The sequence below is a fragment of the Oncorhynchus clarkii genome, chromosome 20 (genome assembly GCF_045791955.1).
Source record: "Oncorhynchus clarkii lewisi isolate Uvic-CL-2024 chromosome 20, UVic_Ocla_1.0, whole genome shotgun sequence".
Lineage (NCBI taxonomy): Eukaryota > Metazoa > Chordata > Actinopteri > Salmoniformes > Salmonidae > Oncorhynchus > Oncorhynchus clarkii.
The window spans coordinates 43,892,101-43,899,775 of NC_092166.1; the positions used below are offsets into that span (position 1 = coordinate 43,892,101).

The following is a 7,675-nucleotide window of genomic DNA, read 5'->3' on the forward strand; positions in this document are numbered from 1 at the left end:
CACAGCCCTCCATGTGCTCGCCAGAGGTAGCCTGACTGCCATTAGGTACCGAGATGAGATCCTCAGACCCCTTGTGAGATCATATGCTGGTGCGGTTTGCCCTGGGTTCCTCCTAATGCAAGACCTCATGTGGCTGGAGTGTGTCAGCAGTTCCTGCAAGAGGAAGGCATTGATGCTATGGACTGGCCCGCCCGTTCCCCAGACCTGAATCCAATTGAGCACATCTGGGACATCATGTCTCGCTCCATCCACCAACGCCACGTTGCACCACAGACTGTCCAGGAGTTGGCAGATGCTTTAGTCCAGGTCTGGGAGGAGATTCCTCAGGAGACCATCCGCCACCTCATCAGGAGCATGCCCAGGCGTTGTAGGGAGGTCATACAGGCACGTGGAGGCCACACACACTACTGAGCCTCATTTTTGACTTGTTTTAAGGACATTACATCAAAGTTGGATCAGCCTGTAGTGTGGTTTTCCACTTTAATTCTGAGTGTGACTCCAAATCCAGACCTCCATGGGATGATACATTTTATTTCCATTGATAATTTGTGAGTTTGTTGTCAGCACATTCAACTATGTAAAGAAAAAAGTATTTAATAAGAATATTGATCTAGGATGTGTTATTTTAGTGTTCCCTTTATTTCTTTGAGCAGTGTATTATCGAATAGATATTTGAAAAACACCTTGAGGATTGATTATAAAAAACATTTGCCATGTTTGTCGATATTATGGATTTAATTAGAATTTTTTTACGCCGCTGTCGTGACCGCTATTTCCGGTGGATTTCTGAACATAACGTGACAAACAAACGGAGGTATTTTGGGTAGGATATTTTGGGTATAAAAATAATAAAGCTGGACATAATGCTAGCTTTGGCTGTAAAGCATAATTTCAAAATCTGAGATGACAGGGTGATTAATAAAAGGCTAAGCTGTGTTTCAATATATTTCACTTGTGATTTCATGAATATGAATATTTTCTAGTAATATTTTTTGACCGTTGCGCTATGCTAATTAGTGTAGGTGATGACAATTCTCCCGGATCCGGGATGGGTAGTTCCAAGAGGTTTTAACCTCTAGTGACACCCCATCCCGTGAACGGGACCGTTGTCATCAACTGACACTAATTAGCATAACGCAATGGATATAAATCTTCCTAGAAAATCTTCCTATTCATGAAAATCACAAGTGTATTGGAACACAGCTCAGCCTTTTGTTAATCACCCTGTCATCTCAGATTTTCAAAATATGTTTTACAGACAAGCATTTGTGTAATTTTATTGATAGCCTAGCATAGCATTATGCCTTGCTAGCAGCAGGCAACCTTGTCACGAAAATCAGAAAAGCAATCAAATCGTTTACCTTTGAACGTTTTCACTCATGAGACTCCCAGGTAGATAGCCAAAGTTCATTTTTTCCAAAATATTATTTTTGGAGGTGAAATAGCTCCGACCGGAAATTGCACATGGTTGTTGATATTACTAGATATTATCTAGCGTGTCCTGCGTCGCATATAATCTGACTGAGCGGTGGTAGGCAGAAGCAGGCGCGTACACATTCATTCAAACAGCACTTTCGTGCGTTTTGCCAGCAGCTCTTCGTTGTGCGTCAAGCATTGCGCTGTTTATGACTTCAAGCCTATCAACTCCCGAAATGAGGCTGGTGTAACCGAAGTGAAATGGCTAGCTAGTTAGCGCACGCTAACTAGAGGGACGGAAGCTATACTGTTACACTGGCAATACTAAAGTGCCTATAACGTCATCCAATAGTCAAAGACCTTAGAAAGGCAAATGGTAGAGGGAAATAGTCCTATAATTCCTATAACTACAACCTAAAATGTCTTACCTGGGAATATTGAAGACTCATGTTAACTGACTTGCCTAGTTAAATAAAGATATATTATATATATATATATATATATATATATATATTTTTTTTTTATATATATCGGCGCCCAAAAATACTGATTTCCGATTGTTATGAAAACTTGAAATCGGCCCTAATTAAATCGGCCATTCTGATTAATCGGTCGACCTCTAATGTGGACACCTACCTAGGTGTCTGGTTAGACTGTAAACTCTCCTTCCAGAATCACATTAAGTATCTCCAATATAGAAGAATCGGCTTCCTATTTCACAACAAAGCACCCTACACTCATGCTGCCAAACATACCCTCGTAAAACTGACTATCCTACTGATTCCTGAATTAGGCAATGTTTTTTACAAAATGGCCTCCAACACACTACTCAGCAAATTGTATGCTGTCTATCAGTGCCATCCTTTTTGTCACCAAAGCCCCCTATACTACCCACCACTGCGACCTGTATGCTCTCGTTGGCTGGTCCTCGCTTCATACTCATCGCCAAACCCACTGGCTCCAGGTCATCTATAAGTCTTTACTAGGTAAAGCCCCACCTTATCTCAGATCACTGGTCACCATAGCAGCACCAACCCATAGCGCATGCTCCAGCAGTTATATTTTCACTGGTCACCCCCAAAGCCAATTCCTCCATTGGCCGCCTTTCCTTCCAGTTCTTTGCTGCCTATGACTGGAACGGGTCGCAGTTGTAAATGCTAACTTGTTCTCAACTAGCCTACCTGGTTAAATAAAATAAATTAGGGCCTAATGAATTTGTCAATTGACTGATTTCCTTATATGAACTGTAACATCTTTGAAATTGTTGCATGTTCCGTTTATATTTTTGTTCAGTGAGAATTCTCTCTCTCCAATTGAGGAGCCTGAAATTATCACAAGTTAACAAGCCGAGTAGACAATCTGCCAAAATGAGGCAAGGTCGCTAGCTAGCTAAACTAACATTTTCTACTTGACTTAGCTCTTCTGTCATCTTGTCTTTATGTTTAATGTTTTTTTGTTAACTGTACAAAATAAAATGCTTATATTGACAATTCTAAGAGCATTCGTCATTAGGTAGGCCATTATTAGCAAGAGCTAAAACGAACTGGCTAATGAGTCGATAAGTAGCTAGCTCGCTAGAAGAGAGGGCTGCTGCAGGATTGATAACATTTTACCAGTAAAATGTAGCTTTTAGAATGTACCTTTTAATGTGACAACAAGTCATGTTGTTTTCATCGGATTACTTCAAAAAGCTCCTACTGTAAGTCACCCATGCACATTCATCCACTAAAATAATTCCAGCATTCAAATAGCACACTGTGCACCCACCACACGAATGGATAGAGACATATGGTTCCAAAATGTGTAATGATATTTGGCATTTGTCTTGTAGCCTGAATTGATGTGTCCACTGCAGTCTGTGCACAACTCAGCCATACATATGTGCCTTGGCGAAATATTGGTGTTCTCATCAAACCACACTTTCAAGTCCATTTGCTCTTTTCATGTGCCTTACATGCAGTGATAATAAATAATGGTGTAATAGCCTACAGCTTTCTTGGCATTTAGTTTTAATTAGTGACGCACCAAAGGTCAAAGGACACTTATACCGATAACCGCCATTTACAATTTTAGCAGCCTTTTAAGTATTCCTCGTACAGTTAAATAGTTACGGACGCAGCAGTCACTACAGTACTGTCCCTGGTTCTCACACACACACACACACACACACACACACACACACACACACGTTGGCATTACGCATATTCTCATTAACAGTAAAACATAATCAAAACCTATTTCTATCACTTACTTGCTGTGCTATTTCGTTCCTTTGTTTAGTCGTTTCATTCACAACCAGGATTTCTTTGGAATGCCGTTTTGGGTCTTTGCGTCAAAATATACAATTTAACGTGTCAATTAAGTTTGTTGACCAATCAGGACCTGAATATGACTGCACGTCACATACTTTAACACGTTCATAAAAATTTTTACGTAGTTATTACACAATCACTCGTATTTCATATGTCACAACGATACATCAATACATATTTGTACTGCTCTAATTAGTTTGGTAGCCAGTTTATACTAGCAATAAGGAATCTGTGGGCTTTGTGATACTTGGCCAATATACCACGGCTAAGGGCTGCATCCAGGCAATCCGCGGTGTGTCGTGATAAGATCAGCCTTTGGCGGTGGAATATTGGCAAAATACCACACCCCTCATGCCTTATAGTTTAAGTAAAATATTTGGCTAACGTTAGCAGCAGTATAGCGAACACCAAAATTTAACATTTTAATCAATTTACCATCGTTTTAGCTAGTGCAAGTTTTGCCAACGAAAGTACCCAGGGTTTTTTGATTAAGTAGCCGGGGGGGGGACAACTTGTAAATTAGCTAGTAAACAAACAAACTCACCCGTAGCAGACTTGCAGTGTAGCCAAACCGTTGAGAATCAAAAATATCACTTCTGTTCTCATTGGACAGGACACATTCCAACCTATCGGGAAAGTGGAACTGACGATTGGTTTTGTAACAGCTGGCAGCATGTAGACTTCCTGTTTTCGATTCCGCCTTCAAAATAAAAGCTCGCTGTAAAAACAAAATGCTATATGATCTCAGTGATAGGAAATCATCAATATATTTTAGCTGTTTCGATATTTATGGTAGTTTTGCTAACACCAGCCTCACTACGTCCTTAACTTCAGTGTCAGGAACGGCTGCTTTGTGTTAAACGACGCCAGAGAGGTCCAACTCGGCGGAAAATCGTCTCCCTCCAGCAGGTGACGTTTTTTCATTGTTTCGCCCACCAATGTAACGAGTTTTTTTTGTATGGTCAATAAGCGTGTCGAATTTGGTGAAGCAAAAAAAATGAATGGCTTATTTGCTACGCGATTTTTACTTGATCAAATATAAGTAATGCTTAAGTAATATAAGTAAAGTTTCTACGATTATACTGATATAAGTAGGACACTTGACAACTTCTATTTTTTTAAAAACACTATAACGGAGATGGCTATGCTCATTCATGTCATGAGGCTTGTGACATAGCATCTCTCTCTGTTTAATACCGGCGGTTGACGTCAACAACCCTCATTGAATACTTAAAGTATTACAATAATGAGATGTATCCACTAATCCAAAGAAAGAATTGGCTGAAGCTAAACAGCCCACCCTGTCGATTTGTGAACAACGACATTGTTAGGGTGGAAAGACGTGTACTTCTCAGTATATCCATATTCTTTGAGGAAGCTACGATAATGAAGGGAATTTGCCCTCAGACTTCAAGCCGGCACCCTACGCTGGTTGGATATGCCCGTTTCGAATGGAACGAATCATGAACTATTGTTTTACATAGGACCGCCCCAGCCTTTCTGGTCCCAGCCAGCACTTCCGGGACAATGCTGAATTTCCACGATACGGATTGAATTTGCTGTCCAGCAAATGAGAAGTAAAGTTAACTTGTGACTGAGAAAAATAGAAAGTTATCATTTAACATTACCTAGTAGATAGTTTCTTTCTGCAGATGTTCCCAGGTACAGTTTTGAGAACAAATATATGCACTGTCAATCGAAAAAGTAAAGCTAAATCTTTGCAATCTAAAAAAAATCTAATATCAACCCTCAGCACTTTGATGGGCGAATCCGGATTGAAAGTTAATTGAATTGAGTATGGAAAGCCAAAAGGTTCAAATCGTTGCCGACCCCGACCAGCAGTCACCAGGGGGGCACCCTACATCCAGCCAGCTCCCTGCCCCAGGGATATGGGGAGAGAGCCAGAAAGAGCTAAGGCCGACCCAGGGAGGGGGGCCAATCCCCACCCATGGCCACTACATCCACCCAGCTCCCCTGCACCAGGAAAAGGGGGGAGAGGGGGGAACGACCACGGACAGGGTGCCTCCCATAGTCTGTTCTGGACTTGGACTGTGGAGAGACCTTTTCAAATCAAATTGTATTTGTCACATACACATGGTTAGCAGATGTTAATGCGAGTGTAGCGAAATGCTTGTGCTTCTAGTTCCGACAATGCAGTAATAACCAACGAGTAATCTAACCTAACAATTCCACAACAACTACCTTATACACACACAAGTGTAGAGTGATAAAGAATATGTACATAAAGATATATGAATGAGTGATGGTACAGAACGGCATAGGCAAGATGCAGTAGATGGTATAGAGTACAGTATATACATATGAGATGAATAATGTAGGGTATGTAAACATATAAAAGTGGCATTGATTAAAGTGGCTAGTGATACATTTTTTACATCAATTTTCCATTATTAAAGTGGCTGGAGTTGAGTTAGTATGTTGGCAGCAGCCACTCAATGTTAGTGGCAGCTGTTTAGCAGTCTGATGGCCTTGAGATAGAAGCTGTTTTTCAGTCTCTCGGTCCCTGCTTTGATGCACCTGTACTGGATGATGGCGGGGTGAACAGGCAGTTGCTCGGGTGGTTGTTGTCCTTGATGATCTTTATGGCCTTCCTGTGACATCGGGTGGTGTAGGTGTCCTGGAGGGCAGGTAGCTTGCCCCCGGTGATGTGTTGTGCAGACCTCACTACCATCTGGAGAGCCTTACAGTTGTGGGTGGAGCAGTTGCCGTACCAGGCAATGGTGTTAAATGCTGAGCTGTAGTCGATGAATACCATTCTCACATAGGTATTCCTTGTCCAGATGGGTTAGGGCAGTTTGCAGTGTGGTGACGATTGCGTCGTCTGTGGACCTATTGGGGCGGTAAGCAAATTGGAATAAAACCTAAGATTACCTGGGGTACCAATGTAAGAAATAACACGTAAAAAAAAACTAAATACTGCATAGTTACCTAGGAGCGCGAAGCGAGGCGGTCATCTCTGTTGGCGCCGGAAGTAGCATGTCTTGTGGGGTATGCATGGGTGTCCGAGCTGTGTGCCAGTAGTTTAGATAGACAGCTTGGTGCATTCAACATGTCAATACCTCTCATAAATAAAAGTAGCGATGAAGTCAATCTCTCTTCCACTTTCAGCCAGGAGAGATTGACATGCATATATTAATATTAGCTCTCTGTGTACATCCAAGGACCAGCCCTGCTGCCCTGTTCTGAGTCAATTGCTTTTTTAGGGCCTGTAGGACCTGCCTTGTTGATAGTGTTGTTAACAAGGCATAGCATCGCTTTATTATAGACTGACTTCTCCCCATCTTAGCTACTACTGCATCAATATGTTTAGACCATGACAGTTTTCAATTAGTGTTGCTCCAAGCAGTTTAGTCTTTTTAACTCGTTCAATTTCCACGTTATTTATTGCAATGTTTAGTTGAGGTTTAGGTTTAGTGAGTGTTTTGTTCCAAATACAATGCTTTTAGTTTTAGAAATATTTAGGGCTAACTTATTTCTTGCGACCCACTCTGAAACTAACTGCAGCTCTTTGTTGAGTGTTGCAGTCATTTCAGTCGCTGTAGAAGCTGGCGTGTATAGTGTTGAGTCATCCACATACATAGAAACTCTGGCTTTACTCAAAGTCAGTAGCATGTCGTTAGTCAAAATTGAAAAAAGCAATTGGTCTAAACAGCTGCCCTGGGGAATTTCTGATTCTAACTGGATTATATTTGATAGGCTTCCATTAAAGAACACCCTCTGTGTTCTGTTTGACAAGTAAGTCTTTATCCACATTATTAGCAGGGGGTGTAAAGCCATAACACATGTTTTTCCAGCAGCAGACAATGATCAATATTGTCAAAAGCTGCCCTGAAGTCTAACAAGACAGGCCCCACAATCATTTTATCATCAATTTCTCTCAGCCAATCATCAGTCATTTGTGTAAGTGTTGTGGTTGTTGAGTGTTT

General features: G+C 41.3%; 1 protein-coding gene across 1 annotated transcript in view; it reads right to left on the reverse strand.

The window, feature by feature from the left end:
• Positions 1-4,807, reverse strand: part of LOC139376388 (uncharacterized) — a 46,412-nt gene extending 41,605 nt beyond the window's left edge. Inside the window, exon 1 of the mRNA XM_071118929.1 lies at positions 4,273-4,807. The gene's annotated coding sequence lies outside the window, so the exon portion shown is untranslated. The remainder of the gene's footprint in view (positions 1-4,272) is intronic.
• Positions 4,808-7,675: the final 2,868 nt, after the last annotated feature.